We start from the raw sequence: 17316 nt of genomic DNA, 5'->3' as shown, positions 1-17316 counted from the left end.
TGAAAAGAATGCGTGTAGTGTTTTACAGGATGCTGCATGTATTGTTCTCACTCAACTATACCCCATTATAAAGTAATAGCAAACATTTGCATTGTATATACCCCTGTAACTAAGTAACCCATCAAAAGTAGCCTTGTGTAATGCAAATAATGAACTGTAACAGGAAAATGCTAATTCCTGAGCACAGAAAGCAAATGGTCATTGCCTGTGAGATCAAAGTCTCAAAGTACATTCCTCTCTCCTCTCCATGAAGGGACTTTCAGCTTTGTTTTATAAAAAGAAGCTAAGCATATGGATTATCCTTGGGTTTGTCCTGAAATACTTTATGAATGGACAGATCACAACAACTTTGCAATATATTTGTGTTATATGCTAGCTTGCTTTAACCTGTAAATTACTCTTGTATCTCCTTCCTAGTTAATAAACATTTAGTTAGTTTATTACAGAATTGGCTACAGGAGTTGTCTTTGGTATGAGATCTAGGATACTGATTGATCTGGGGTAAGCGACTGGCCTCTTGGGACTGGATGCACCCTGAATATTGTGTGATTTTTGGTGTAAGTGACCATTTATCACTAAGTCCAGCTTGCCTGGGTGGTAAGATAGACTGGAGAGTCTAAGGGGACTGTCTGTGGCTCTATGTTCACACTGATCCAGGAGTTCACATTTGTTAGTGGGTTGGTGAAATCTAATTGTAGAACACACCACCAGTTTGGGGAGGCTGCCCTGTTTTTGACACTCATGATCATGAGCCACTCCAGACAGTGTGACATAGAGAAAACAGAAAAACACCTATCCCCTGATGACAGTTTGTATATCAGTTTGTTTACCTAGGTCACATAGTGAAGCAAATATTTGTTTGAGGGTGGAATATCAAATTGCAGGAAAGAGCAAATTCCCAGCTACACATACAAAAACTGGGACTTCTCTACCTCCACAAGGATTCTCTTCCTCCCTCAAAGGCAAGTTAATCAAAGCTCTCATCATTCCTTTGAAAAGCTACAATAGTGTAAAATATGAAAGAAGGTATATTGTTGAAATGTTTATCTATACAATTACTTTTTGAAAAATCACATCTACAACCATGGTAAGAAGACACTCCCTTCCAGTGCAAGCACAAAAGGACTCAAGATGATGCAGCCCATAACCTGGTACAAAAGCTAAAAATAAAGTAAACATATACTAAAAAAGAGTTTATCACAGGTGGAGTCAGATAAACTTGAAGGCCCTGTAATACGGAACAGCATGTCTTTTTCCAAAACAACAGACCTCAAATGAATCAATTCCCAAGAACCAATGACAGAACAAAGAGACAAGGGATTCATGATATGTTCAGGCAAGTTGGACACAATAAGCGTAGCTTACATTTTATATGGAGCCTTTCATCCCAAAGTGCTTTACAAACTATACAACGAGTTGAAGCAATAGAAATTATTTAAACAGTGAACACCACACAATAGTTTAAGACAGGAACTGAAAGCCAATTTCTAACTGAAACTGCACGGGGAATTTTGGTGAATTACATTCTACATACCAAGTTGGAATTTGGCCAGGATACCCAGGTTCCCACCCCTGCTCGTATACATATTCCCATGTGATCTATAACAACAAGCCATGAGAACCTCCATTTAATATCTCATCCAAAAGACAGCAGAATTGTGTTTAATAGTGACTCAGAGAAAAGAACAACCCCTTACTGTGAATCGCCAACATCACTTCTGCAGCACCCTGCTTTTTCCTTCATAAAAAAAGGAAGAATGATCTTTTGGTTACCACTCAAGATTGAGAGTGAAGAGATCTGGGTGTAAATCACAACTCTCACAAAACACTTGCTGTGAGACCCAGGGCTGGATTTAGGGGCAGCCGACTCAGGCAGCCACCTGGGCTGACGGGCTTGGGAGGCACCGGGCTCAGAGTGCTGTTCGGAGTACTGCAAAGGATATACATTCTGTTTTCAGCATCAACTACCAGGTGAAAGATCTTCACAGACAATGTTACAAATCTGGCTGTGAAGCCATTAAGGGATACTCACTGGACGAGCCGCACTGATAGCATAAGGTCAGTTAGGTACCACGTGACTGAGGTTTACAACGTCCTGATTGAACTGTTGCAGTCGAGTAAAGCTGAGGCCAGATTCCGACACGAGACACAAAGCCTGGCAAACCAGATCACTGATTTCAAATTTATGGTCTCAGTTGTGGATTGGCACGTATCCTTTTCCAAGTAAACATTGTAAGCAACGCATTACAAACTCGGTCAATGGACATTACTATCATACTACTTTGATGAGAAGCTGCCTTGATTTCATTGTGGCCTACACAGACAACAGATTTGAAGATGCCATCACTGCTGCCAAAGAAATGGCAGAAAACTTAGGAGTTGAGCCTCTTTTCAAGGAAACTCATATTCATAGGAAGAAAAGACAGTTTGGTTATGAGAAAAGAGTTCAGGTGATGAGAAGCTTGGAAGAAAAATTCAAGAGAGAGGTTTTTTTGCTCACTTATTGACATTGCTCGAGTGTCCATCGAAGAAAGGTTTGGACAAATGAAGCACCACAAAAAGACCTGTTTTTTTGTATGACCTTAGTAAACTGCTGGCACTTGAACAATTGTATAGACCTTCGCGGGTGCTGACACATGGGGAATGTTCAAAAGTTAATGATAAAGACCTTTATGTCGAATTGGACAACATCTGTCATATTTTACAATACGGGAAGCACAATCCATTCCAAGTTCTCCAATTCATTCATTCATGAGGTAGAGCTGAAGGACACTCTTCCTAATGCGTGGATAGCTTTGAGGATTCTGCTCACACTGCCAGTCACAGCCGTGAGCACAGCTCTTTGAAGCTCAGGTTCATTAAAACATAGCTTCGATTGACAATGGTCAACGAGAAACTGACCTTGCTTGCTATTTTATCGCTTGAAAATGCCTTTGGCCAGTCTTTGGATCTCTCTGACACTGTGCTTCAGTTTTCAAGGGCAAAAGTGAGTAAAGCGACCTTTTGAACTAAAGGACTAAGGTTAACATTCTAAGGCTGTCACCTACTATAACACTATTTAATATTGGCCCACCCAATGTTGGTGCACATTATTCAAATACTGATCTGGCCCAACTCCACCGAACTTGTGAGATTTGATGGGATCACACCATAAGAAAGTGTTGCTGCAGGTTACAAACAAAGTTACCTATTTAGGGAAAAAACATGCATTTCTACACTCCCACCTTACATTACATCTTGTGGCTCCCAATGTTTTTGGAAATTTTGGAGGCAGACGCAAACCTGAAGAAGAGGGTTAGAAACTAGTAACAATGCCATCCATCTGTGAACCTAAAAGTTTGTAAACTCAAAGTCACATTACTCACTAAACATTTGAGAGAGTTAATAATACTGTAATTGTCACACTCACATTGGGGTAGGAGACATGGGAAGTTCAAAAGTCAGAAGGCAGACCATAAAAACTCAGTATCATGATTTGGGGGCCAATATAAAGATTTTTGAGAGTTTGACTCACAATTTTTGGTGTTAGCAATACTGGTGCCATTTCACTTTGACTCCATCCCATCTAGGAGTTGGATGCTAAGGCTGCAGTTATTTCCATGCAGCATCTCTGCTACTGTTCTATTCCCTTGGGTAAATAGCATGTGAGGGAAGAGGGAGAGGGTTCTGTGATACTGGCAGACCAGATGCCAGCTTATGACAAGGCCTCTAGGCCTTACTGAGCACTGACAAATGCATAGCTGGAAATCCATCTGGTTCATCCGTGTGTCAGCATTGTTAAAATAGATGTTAAGTTGATAAAAATGTGTTTAGACTTGATTAAATGATTTTAGGATGCTGCATGTATTGATCTCACTTATAATATCTGTAGCCCATGGCATAAGGTTATATTGAATTTTTATATTGTAAACCTCTGTAACTCATCAAACAGGAGAGAAGCCTTCTGTAGGAAGTCTGCATTTGCATTAGAGAAGATGTTAGGTTGTCCTGCCCAACCAGAAGACCTTTGAAATCAACTGAGACATTTTGAGACATCAAGGAACAAAGATTTTGAACAAATTGCATTCCTCACCCCTTCCAGGAAAAGGAAATGTGCACATCTCATCACATCAGCTTGGACTCTGGGAAGAAGAGGATAAAAATCCCTGACAAGAAGAAAATGGGTTCTTTTTTCTGCATGGACTCTACAGGGGCAAGAATCACCAAGCATAAGCTAAAGGTCCCCAATTATTTTTCCTAGGTTAGCCCTAAAGGACATATGGAGTTTGCTTATTATAGAAGATTCTATTACCTTTTGGAATCTAAGACTGTAATTCATTTGTGTGTGCATGTTACCTGCTTTAACCTTGTAAATAACTCTCACCTCTTTTTTTAAGATAATAAATCTTTAGCTTATTACAGGACTGGCTGCAAGAATTGTCTGCAGTGAGAGATCTGGCGTGCAACTGACCTAGGTTAAGTGACTGGTCCTTTGGGACTGGGAATAACCAGAATATTGTTGTGATTTTTGGTGTAAGGGACCATCTATAACAAAGGCAGGCTTGCCTGGGTGCCAAGATAGACCGGAGTGCCCAAGTAGATGGTCTGTGAACAGAGGGGGTTCCATGGTAAAGCTATTATAGCACTTGTGGAGTTCATTCTTGCCACTTGGTTAGTGAAATCTAATTACAGAACATACAATCAATTTGGGGTTTGTACCCTGCTTCTTGACAGCCTGCCCTGAGGTTGGCACCCACGTTTGTGAGCCACTCCGGACAGCTTGACAGGTTTTTCCATGAATTTTCCCCTTGCATGGATCCCCACTGCCTAGCTGTGTTTCTCAGCAAGTGAAAGAAACGGATAACCCCCTATTCTCCCAATATATGCTATTCCAAATTTGCTGTGACCACTTTGTTCTATTTTAAATAAATAAATAAAAGACTCAAAGACTTAAGGGCTATTCCCAAATTCTAGGTTTAGGACATGCAGGTAGAATCCATACCTTTATCTGAAAGCCCTGAGGTGTTTAACTTAGAGCACAACTCTGTGTTGGCCAATATTTTCTAAACATTTATAAAACAGATAATATGAAGAAGTCAGACAATTGCAGTTTAACACAGAAAAGCAAAAGCTTAAGGATTTTGGTGCCAAAATTATGTGGTAATCAGGGGGCACAGAAGAAATTACATTTAATGATTTTGGTCATTCATGTAGTATATGAGCCCAGAAAAACACAACTGCAGTTATTATATATAGATACATCATCCAAAAAGCTGAGTGTAAAATAAAACTGAAATACAACTGTAAGTGCTTATGATGAAAACATAAAACTTAACAAGCAGCCAACGATACCAACTAAATTATCTCCCACAAGGTGGCATCTTTGTTCCACATTTTCTTTCTATAATAGCATGGATGGAATTGACCTATTATTTATAAAAAAATATTGTCTCTCCTCAAACAAAAATTGTTCTTGGAGGTCAATTTACAAAGACATAAATCAGAGTTTATATTCAGCAGTTAGCAATTATCTCTAATCTAAAAATCAAACACTTACTGATTCCACATTTCAGAAATGAACCAATTTGCAAGTTACGGCTTTAATCTCAAAATTTCTCCATTTCTATTTAACTACTAAATGTGAAAAGGCAAACTGCTTTCTAAGTGGCTGAAGAAATAAGTTCTTTGGATATTCTGTCATTAAAAACCTACACATTTGTGTAAGTTTTACCTTAAAAATCATTTGTTTAAATATTAAATCCAAGAGATGCCAGGCTTGAGGTGCTCTATTTTTTCTGAAAAAGGACTGGGTAGAAAAGAATAGTGGAAAAAAAACAGGATGGTGGGCTTAACATAAATTCACATTTGACATGCATGTTGGACTGCATGCCTTTTTCTTGTTTCTGATACAGATACTTGATGATCTTGAATTACTTCAGTACAGTTCAGTGGATTTTCACTCCTCTTATAATGAAACTTCACTCTCCTACAACCTGGCTTTTCTGCATTAATTCCGTAGAACAGAAATTCTCAAACTGTGGTCCGTAGACCACCAGTGGTCCACAAGTTCCATTCAGGTGGTCCACGGATAGTTCCCTCTAAGGTGAGCGCCTGGGCACTAATTAGGTGCCTGGACCCTGGAGAAGACACACATATTCGGTGAGGTGGTGGCTTTCGGGGAAATATGGGGTAGGTGGGAGGAAGCAGTGGGGTGAGAAGAAGGGGTGGGGGAATTTGGGACATGCAGGGCTGCGGCAGCCAGAGAAAGAGGCGACTTTCCCCAGCTCCAGGGCTGTGGCTGCCGGGGAGAGATGGCCCTCCTTCCCAGCCCCAGCTCGGGGGCTGCTGCGGCGGGGGAGAGAGGGCACATCCATTGCATCAGAAAGGTAAAACTACTGATATGAAAATATGAGCTGTACGCTTTTATTTGTAGAACAAAAAAAGTTAATTATTAAGGATTTTTTAATATAGCGCTTTTATCCAAAGTGCTTTACAATAGTTAGCTGATGGTACAAACAACATTTGGAAAGATCATTAAGTGGTCCGCCGAGACCCCCAGCAATTTTCAAGTGGTCCATGGAAAAAAAAAGTTTGAGAACCACTGCCGTAGAATACAGCAAAGAATTTTCTGAATTTCTGGAAACTTTGTTCTAAAATCTTTTTTAAATGGCCTGTTTACTATCTGGAATATATGTATATTTTGGATTCCTATGATTCATGTATCATTTACACTCCTTTGTATTAAGCACAAAGGTCAAGCCATCTGCTTCTCTAGTGTAAAATATACAAAACCTTTATCCACCAACATTAGTTATACAGTACATAATGAAAGCTAATCCAGAACACGATCTTCAGTTCACAGCTTGACAAAAGAACACTGCATGAAAAAAGGAACTGCGCCAGCAGGAATGCAAAAAGAACTTATGAATAAATAAACAGGAGTGTCAAATGAGCAAACCAGAGCAATTCTTGACACAGGATATCAAAAACATTAGCTCTAGAGTTTGAAGGAAGTTCTTTCACAAACCTGGTGTCTTCAGTTACTTTCTAGATCATTTTAGCTACAAACATACCTTCATTTTAGATCAGGTAGCTTTCTCCTTCCTCGCACCATCAATTTTCTTGAGTTGAATATATTAAGGCAAATGTGAATTATTTCTCACCAGGCACTGGTGAACAAGTTTCACCACTTCTCATCTACCAGGAATACATTCCAGGCTAGAGGCAAAGCATTTGCAGCATAACAGTTCGTTTGTATTTGTATTCCCTATTATTACATCTCAAGGCTCCAGTTCAGCACAAGAATGAGTAGTTTTGGGTAACCAGCAGCTTTACCTTGTACTGAAGTTAGGTTTCTTCTTCATATCACAAAAGAATCCTGAGGTTGCCACGTAACACATTATCCAGATGCGTAAAGTGGCACAAACAACAGGTTCTCCTTGAACATCAAGCATTGTAGCTGCCGAAGTTTCAACTGGAGCAAACTCTGAAAACAGTTCCTTTGAAGACACATGCTTTTAGTATGATAAATACAGTGTAAATTATATTTGGAATAAGAAAATGTATATTGTTACATTAACAAAAGCATGATTAAGTTCCCCCTAGCCATATCAGAAATCACAGGCACATTCATTATTTACTGGACTTCTTTAGAATTCCATGCAGAAAATGCACCGGTTTAATGGTAGAGAGTATATGTATTTGAACACACTAGGGGTTCGATTTTCACAAATTTTGAGCACCCACAATGCCAACTGAAGTCAACAGGAGTTGTGGTTGCTCTCTGAAAAACAGACCCACGGTAAAAATATTGATGAATGAGGTCTTTTGAGGTCAAAAGAAGGAACCAACGCTAACAGAGCCTATTTACTCAGATTGCTAATGTCAGAGTTATTTTAAAAAATTACAGACCAGGTATTACAGCTATGATAGTAATAGTAAGCACCTATAGACCAGAAAATCTGTCTTTGGTAATACATTTTTATAATATTTTAAAAGTATTTCAATTCCAGGAGAGCATGTAGTAAGTTGCACTGAGAAATGTGCCTTTTCCTGACAAATGTACTGATTGTGAGACTGTCAATAATAATAAGAATAATAAAGTTTACTAAACAGATTTTCATCACATCCCTACTTAAAATCTGAGTCAGAGTATATATTGCATGCAAATCTTTGTTCCTTTGGGAAAAGATCTGTTACTTATTGACAACTACAAATATAGGATTTTGCATATTTCCTATACCAAGTCTCACATAAAAAGTAGATTTTGAAATGTTATATACAGTATTTAGAAGTGCATTATACTTTCTTGCAAGGCAATACTTTTAATATGCCAAGAGAGAAGAGCACATATCTTGATATATATTCTAGTACGGGCAAGTATGCTGTTATTGTCATTCTTCTCCTCTGTTTAACTTTGTTATACCATATATTATACATGTCTTGCCTGTATATATGCAAGGGACCTTCAAAAGAGAAGCAACAACTTTTTGAAAAACGTTAATGTTGCTCCTACCACCATTCCCTGTCAAAGAAAGCCTAGAAGTTCTTAAAAAAGTACAGAGAACATTCCACATCACCTTTGTAAATGATCATTTTATTTTTATAAAGAAGACTAATAAGTGAAGCATTTTCCCAACTTCTTGCTTGTTTTCCTAATAGGAATAAAATGATAAATGATGAGAGAAAGAGAATAACACAGAACTGTGTAAAAAGGATGCTGGCCTCTTTTAACCTGCTGATTTCTTCGAGTCAAACGGTCACGCTAAATATACCGCAGCAGGCCAGGACAGCTAGTTTTACAAAGAAAACAAGGATGCTATTGGAAATATTTCAAAATGTTAATCTATTTTAATACAGTAAATAAACAAAATCAACAGACATTCTGATTTATGAAGGATAAGTTCATTTCCTATATGGAATTGATATTTAGATATCAGTTAGATATTTTGGTTAATGACATGGAACACTTCTTACACTGTGAAACACTTGAGAGGTCTGGGGATGCCAAGAGGTATAATTAAAGGTATTATTTTGTCCACAATTATAAATTATATAATTTATACTATTTCCTAATTAAATATGCTTTATTTTCTTTTAAAAAAGAAAGAAAGAGAGAATCCTTTCAGAAGTCTGCAATGCATATTTCTCTACTTCGCTAGCTAACTAATGAAAATTCTCTACACATACTCGAGTCCTGCAAAGTATTTTCCAGAGTAGGTATTGTTTAAAGAACATGTTTGTACTTTGCAGAATGGAAGAACATCAAAACCACATATTCCTTTCAATACTGTATTATATGTATATTTGTGATTAAATCTAATGCCATGTGATGTAAAGCATGTCCACAGGATACAGAAAGGCTTTTCAATATTTCCGCCCATTAGAAAGCTAAGGCCCACTCCTTCACTCCTTGTTCAGCTAAAATTTCAGTTGAGGAGAGAAGCAAAGAATGCAGGGCATTAAACATCCTAATATGATACAATGGTATCATAAACATAACAATCTATGAAACGCACATTGGACAATTTTCAAATTGCATCTGAATAGTGTCCAGCATTTCTTCAATTTTCTGCACAATTTAAAGTTTTTGTAGCAGATAATAACTAATTTATATCACAAGAAGAAGAACCAGATACATTATTTGCCTACTAGAAATTGTGGAGTGAATCTTAAACTAAAGATAATTTTCTATATCTAGAAAAAAGTGAAAATTAACAAATGATACCATAAAGAACACTCAGATGCCTTCACGAAGGAAAAAAGAATGGTCTTTGGAGAAAAGGTATAAAACTTGTCCCTGTTTTCCTTACACATATGAATCCAATGAAATATAACCCAGTTCATTTGAAATGCAGTAGAAATCTATTAACTAATAAAGGCCAGGGGGGATTTTTCTGAGAGCCAAAGGCCATAATCCACCTTCAGATATGCAGAAGTAATTCCCACATATTCACTGTCATTTTCCCATATTGACTTAAGACATGTATTAGTGCAGAATTTAGCTCTAAATGTGTTTTATAGGCAATGAAAATATTTTAGAAATTCAAGTCATTTGCATTTATTTCAAACAAGTTCTTAAATTTCATTCTTATCTCACTAAAATCAGTTTTCCCCAAGTCAGAATTATAATAATTTATTTTATAAACTAAAACTATTAATATTACTTTCAACTCTCCAGCTGAAGGGTCTTCCACAAGGTTTCAATAAAAGGCAAGTTCAACAAACAGAGTCTAAAATCTATTTCAGAATGACTAACTTAATTCCTTCAATGGAATTGAATCCATTTATACTAGGACTGAATATGGCTCCATGAATCTTTCAAAGTGGGGGGAAATTTTGTAATACTGATAAGGGCTGAACCAACTGTCTTCAACACTGCAATAATTTGAAAAGTGCCCATATGCTCATGTGCCCTGGACATATTCTGTCTGTAGGATTGTTGGAGTCATGTTGGTCCCAGGATATTAGAAACACAAGGAGGCTGGTCAAGAAGTTGGTCCAATAAAAGATATTACCTCACCCACCTTTTCTCACTATGGACATATTCTCATCTCCAGAACATCAGACAAGACCAAAACTCCAGTATATGTGTACACTGCAAATGAAGGTATGATTGTAGCACAGGTAAGTGTACCCTATGCTATCTTTAATCTAGCTAGCATGGAGTAAATATAGTAGAGAAGACACGGTGGCACAGGCTTCAGCATGGACTAGCAATCCAGGTACATACCCAGGGTCCCCAACAGATACTTTCAGGGCCAATTAACCCCAGTGGAAGCCCATGCCACCATGTCTTCATTGCTATTGTTACCCACTCTAACTAGAGTAAAACTATCATGTGTACACTTAGCCATGCTACAATCACACCTTCACTTGCAACACAGACATACCCTAAGATTGTGGTTAGTTTCTCTAGTAATTGTGGCAAACTAATTTTTTTAGACACTCCAGGAAAGACACTTGCTATCTTTGGGTTCCTGGACACAGAGAAACTACCAGACCAGAAACCTAATACATAATCTCATCCTACTCCCATTGAAATGAATGGGGATTTACTTTCCTCGACTACTGCATTAGATCAAAACAATACAAATTTCAAAATACAAAACCCTAGTCCAGCCTCATACAATGGGACTAAAATACAGTAGAATCTCAGAGTTACGAACACCAGAGTAACGAACTGACCAGTCAACCACACACCTCCTTTGGAGCCAGAAGTACGCAATTAGGCAGCAGCAGAGACAAAAAACCAAACTAAATGCAGTACAGTATTATGTTAAACGTAAACTACTAAAAAAAATAAAGGGAAAGTTTAAAAAAAAAAGATTTGACAAGCTAAGGAAACTGTTTCTGTGCTTGTTTCATTTAAATTAGGATGGTTAAAAGTAACCTTTTTCTTCTGCATAGTAAAGTTTCAAAGCTGAATTAAGTCAATGTCCAGTTGTAAACTTTTGAAGAACAACCATAACATTTTGTTCAGAGTTATGAACAACCTCTATTCCCGAGGTGTTTGTAACTTTGTAACTATATAAATATTAAGTTTAAAAAATAGTTTAAGGAAGAAACAGTTAAAGGATTGGGGAGGGGGAGGTTGTATTGATATTAACAGAGGATTCAACATCAGGAAGTCAAATGCAAATTTAATTATAATCTCAAGGAATGACTCATTTCTCTAGTGACCCACAAAAGGCTTCAATGTTGTTTTAAATGAAGATTTTTGATTAATCAGGGTTTAGGTAACTGAGGTTCCACTGTAGAGTAAAAAATGGACACCATAAATATGCATCTCGGAAAAGAGGCTCAATAAAAATAATTTGGAAGCTATCATACTTTTAATTTTTATATCCACAGTTGCATATTCTGCTATAAAGAGGAAAACACAAACTGCCATGAACACCAAGATAGGTGCAGGAGTGAAAGAAAAAGAAAGTTTGCCATTTGAAAACTATTTGCATAACGAACAGTGGCAATAGAAATGTCACACTCCATCTCAGGCAGGCTTTAACTGTACTATTCCACAGAGTATATGAGCAAAGCTGCAAAGACCAGATGCTAACACTTTAATTAATTCTTAAGATCCTTTTGGTTTACTATAGAGAGAGAATGTGAAATACTTAGGGTGAACTAAATTGAGCATCAAGTACATTGAGTTTTTTGATTGCAAATTGATTTTCCTCACAGCAGGCTATCAGTGTCATTTCAGACAAGCATTGCATTAAGATACATACATAGCTCTTCATAACTTTTAACTATGTTCAACAAAACATTGGGATCAGAAAGTTAGTCAAATCTTTTAGGCTATTCTTAAATTCCAGAAAGGGCATTGACAGCAGATGATCAGGTCAAGTAATGTACAATAAATCGAAATATCAATTCATACACAAAAAGCTTTCTTGTGCACCAGTTAAAGTTGCTATATTACAACATAGCTGGCACAAAACCACAAAAGCAATCTATGAATAGTTAAGCTATCTAATAAGACATGCTCTCAACATTTTCTGTGTGGAGCAATATTGACAACTGCACATTTGTATATGTATTTTTTTTAATGTTTTAAGCATTTGATGTCACACAGATGCAAATCTGTATCTTTCTTCCCTCCGTCCCGCCCCCCAGGTTCCCCTCAGCTCAGAATAGTGGCTGGAGGCAAACTTGGGCCAACTAATTTTCAGCGGTTCATCGCAGTGGCTTTCCTTGTGTGTTGAATCATGATCAGACACAAGAGCTGGTTAAGCACTGGAAGACTGCTCAAAGCTTTGTTTGGCAGGGGGAGTTAGTTAGTTCTCCTCCCAGTTACTTCTCTGACTTATAGCTTTTAGGGACTGAGACATGGAGAGGAAAACAACAGTGAGAGAGCACCTGACAAGATGAGCTCTGAGCAATGTTCCTGGGACAGCCCCAGGGTTCCCATGGTTCATCATGGCAGAAGATCCTCTGCAACAAACCATGAGAAGTTTGCTGGTCCAAAGACTGCCATTGATTGCCTTCTGAGGATGGGAGATACCAGGTCAGAAAAAATGAGACTGCACTGGGGAATAGAGGAAGGAGTATTGCCAACCGCAAAGGTTCAAAAATCATGAATCAGAGCTCAAAAAATTATGAGACTTATTTTAAAATCATGTTACTTAAGAGCAATAAGTAAGTCTACATTATTTTCCATCTGACATCTGATGTTTGAGCCGTTATGGAGAAGCTACCCAGCTTCAATTTGTATGCAGTCATTTCTTGTTCAAAATTCAACTTTGAATGCACAAGCATATAAGCCTTCCAACTGGCTGCTTGAAAGGGTACTCCACTTCCCCTCTATTAAAACGTGGGGTAGAAGAGGGGAGATAGTTGATTAGTAACTATCACTATCCTGCTGCCATCATCTGACCCTTCCTGTTCCTCTCCCTGTTCTATCATGCTCCCTCATCATCTCCTACCTCCCAACAGCCCCAAATATTAGCCTTCCCCTTCTTATCAATTTCTCTCTCCTACACCATAACACACCTAGTGCTCCCTCATATTCCCCCACATTCACCTACATCTCCACAGCCTTCTTATTTGATCATCCCTGTTCCCATAGCCTCCTTACCTGCCTCTCTATTAACCTGCTTACCACACTGTTCCTTCCTGGTATTCACCAGCTCCTCATGGGGTCCCTCCCTGCCTCCTAAAAACATAAGGACAGCGCTCTCCCTTCGACTCCGGTACTCCACGAGAGGCACAAGCGGAGTCGATGGGGGAGTGTCTTCACTCGACTTACCACAGTGAAGATACTGCGGTAAGTAGATCTAAGTACGTTGACTTCAGCTATGTTATTCATATAGCTGAAGTTGCGTAACTTAGATCGATTCCCCACCACCACCACCCAGTGTAGACCAGACCTTAATTGAGGGGAGACTGTGGACTATGTCCTATCAAGAACAATGAGAGATGGTGGAGTTTTTGTAAAAGAGCATTCTATTCGCCAGTCTCTGCTGGCGCACAAACTTTCCGTTATAAAATATAATTGGAAATGATTAATTAAAAATATTTTGAAAATATGAAAAGTGGCTTGGGTGGGACAGATTCTCAGAATGATGGTTAAGTGAATTTTAGTGATTGTGGGACTGTTTTTTCCCCCAGATGAGTTTTTAAAAAGAGGGGCCTTCTTAGAGGGCTTATTTCTGATTAGGTTTAACCCAAACCAATTAATAAATTTACTTGAAAATGTTCAGAAAATTCCATCTTTAAGCACATAATATGTTGTGCAAATTTGGGGAAATACAATGTATTCTTCATACAAAACACACAGTTTGGATCCCCAGTTTAAGTGAAAAACTCAAATAAATTTAACTAAGAAGTCACAACCAATGCCTTCACAATACTAGAACATATTTTGCACAAACCCCTAAAATTATGAAACAACAGCACTGAAGATACACTAAATATAGTATTTGTTTCTAGTTGGTTCTTTCTTGTTGCCTTTTTATACAATGCTGCATTACCTGTGAGATTTAAAATGACAAGTAATTGAAAATTAGGGGGGAAAACTGTTAATTATTCTACAGCAATGATACAATAATTATATCCGTTTATTGTCCCTTACGTTCTAAAACTCTGCAGTTATGAAATTATTTTAATTTAATATTTCAGAAAGGATTTAATAATCAGAGTTACACAGTTTAATAAATTGCTGGAGGAAAGGTGTACTCATCTAGTGTAACAGATGAGCAAAACTTCTAGGTTGTCTACAATATCCAAATGGCATGCTAACCAAGGCACAAGTAAACAAGCATTTCAAATGAAACAGAAAAGGGATGAGGAAGAGATGATCTTGGGGTGGGTGGGACAAAATAAAAAAACTGCAGACTAGTGAACCCTGTTGGAAGACAGTCATTTTCAAATGTAACTTTAATTTTACAAACACCTACTAACTATACCAACTGCATTTAATTGCTTTTGAACTGCCCATCATCTTGGCAACTAGGACATTTTCTAACCTCTATTGAATTTGTCCTTTTCCAACTAATTCTTATTTTGTAAGGATCAGAAATTAATAGTTATTTTTATTTACATAATAACTACCACATAAAATTCACTAACCTCTGTGTTTTTTGAATGATGAATTTTAGAAAAATTATTTCAATTTTGAGGATCCTGCTACAGTCTTGGTGGCATAAAATACACATATGCAAGCCTTCACTCCCATTGTAGCCTTAGCTGAATTTTTACAGCTTTAGTAAATATTTCAAATGTCTGTTTTAAATCAGCAATAAATATGTTTAGTATATTTAACTGAATTTAGTGTTTGCCTAAGATACTAGACTGAGTTCTGGAAAATGACATCCCTCACAAAACAGATAAAGCAATGGCAGCAATAGTTTACCAGATCAATTTATCAATGTGTCCTAGCCTTGGCCTAGACCATGTCTAAAAAGTCTCCATGCTAACTCAATCCTTAGCCTCTCTGCTGCTACTAGGGTGACAACAGAAATAGTGTTTCTTTGATGTGGAGGGAGAGCGAGAGGAGACTCACCATGAAAAATTCAAAGGAATTATTTTTGTTAAGAGTATTTTTAAAAGTTCCTATAATGCTATAAAAATTTGCAAGTTTAGATTTTTGTCTCTTACCGCAATCCTCCTTATAACTCTCTGCACTGTGTCTTGGCTAGTGAAAGAGTTTTCACAACATCTGGGAGCTCAACATAGCTCTGCTGTCTTTGACGGTTAAGTGAGGTTGCAGAAGAGCACAAAACTTTATGGCTTCGCAGTCAATTAGATTTGAGGGGGATTGTCTTTGTTTTTAGTTCCATGATAAAAGAATGGTATATTTTAAATTAGGTATTTAGAAAATAGATGACTTGCTCCATTAAATTCTTTTAAGACAGGGCCATTTTGCACAAAACTTTAATGTTTAATGTTAAGTATATGATATGTTAAAGTGTCCCTTTAACATATCATATAATTGCCTCGTTTCTCTGAAGACGACTTATGCAGTCTGCACAACTGTTTTGAAGTCGACCTCTAGCTTAATTAAAATATTGCACGTCTCAGCTGAGTACATTGTTTTAATGAATTTCTTTAATGTTAACCTTATTTCAAAACAGATACTGAGTAACAGTCTTTATACAATTCAACTGATTTCCCAATACCTCCAAGTGACAGCAGTATCATCCTCAGCACTTAAGTCTGTTTTGAAGTCTGCTTTCCAGATCACTTAAATTGGTTTTATTGGTGCAATGGATTTTACCAATTTTACTGGTAGAAGGGGCTGAAGGTAAATGAGTTCAGAGCTCTCCAGTGCCATATAAAACCAGAAGCTGATGATGATTTGACCTTCACAATACCTGTACAGATGCAGGACTGCACTGGCAACAACACTGTCAGTCACTCCCAACAACTGAAAAACCAGAATGAAGCAATGGTGCTCCCGATCTGCATTTTTAATGCAGACTAACTTTTAACTCAGAAGACTACAGCTGTATGCCCATTTAAAAAAAATAGCACTAAAGAGAGGGACGTGTCAAAACCAACCTCACTTTCTAGGTTTACAGATTACGATCAAGCCATGAAATCGCAGTCCCACTTCCCACAACTAGCGCCGTTTAACTGACAACAGCCATCCCCCAAAAGTTAATGGCACAAACAGAGAATAAGCCTCTCTCGCGGATCCCAGCTCCCCCTGCCGATGGGGGCAGACCGCGCCCCGGGCCGTGCCTTGCCAGGGACGCTGCGGGACTCCCCAGAGGAGGAGACGCCGCACCCGTGCCCGGCTGGACCACCCAACCCCGGGAGCGGGTCTCGGCCACATGTCTTGCGGACGTGCCCAGCCGCGGGACGGAGCAGAGCCCCAGGGGCGGAGGAGGCGATCCCAGAGCAGGGCCCGTACCCCGCTTTCTAGCCCACACGGCGCGGGCGGGGCGGGGCGGGAACCCCTCAGCCAGCTGCTGGGGTGGCGGGTGGGCGGGCAGGAAAAGGCGCGAGCCTGAGCTGCGCTTACCTCTCCGCGCAGGGCCGGGGCCGGGGGCCGCCCGATGCCGCCCCTGCACCGTCGGGCTCAGGGCTCGGCGCGTGGCGCTGCAGCTGCCCCCACGCTGGCAGGCGGGTGCCGCCCGGGCAGGGACCGGGGCGCCGCAGGGGGCTGGGCCCGCCTCCGCAGCCGTCGCGTTGCCATAGCAACCAGACAACTTGCGAGCTCCGGCACTGGCGGCTCCAGCCCCGGGGCACTCGGCCCTGGCCGCCGACCTGGGCCGGACACTTACCCGCCGGCCCCGTTCGCCTGCCCTCGGGCCTCGCCGCCCGGCTCCGCGCCGCACACTTCAGAAACTTTCCGCCCCGGCCACCTGCCTGGGACCTGCACAGGGTACA

General features: G+C 39.3%; 1 protein-coding gene across 3 annotated transcripts in view; it reads right to left on the bottom strand.

The window, feature by feature from the left end:
• STK33 (serine/threonine kinase 33) overlaps window positions 1–17316 on the bottom strand; it is an 83496-nt gene extending 66180 nt beyond the window's left edge. For 2 of the 3 annotated variants that reach the window (XM_034770090.1, XM_034770092.1), the window contains exon 1: window positions 16949–17066. The gene's annotated coding sequence lies outside the window, so the exon portion shown is untranslated. Of the gene's footprint in view, window positions 1–16948; window positions 17067–17210 lie in introns of those variants that run through there. The other variant, XM_034770091.1, reaches the window with a different exon arrangement.

This window comes from Trachemys scripta, chromosome 4, assembly GCF_013100865.1.
Source record: "Trachemys scripta elegans isolate TJP31775 chromosome 4, CAS_Tse_1.0, whole genome shotgun sequence".
In the NCBI taxonomy this organism is placed as follows: domain Eukaryota; kingdom Metazoa; phylum Chordata; order Testudines; family Emydidae; genus Trachemys; species Trachemys scripta.
The sequence above is the reverse complement of the archived record's forward strand: the minus strand, read 5'-3'. Positions and strand labels throughout refer to the sequence as shown.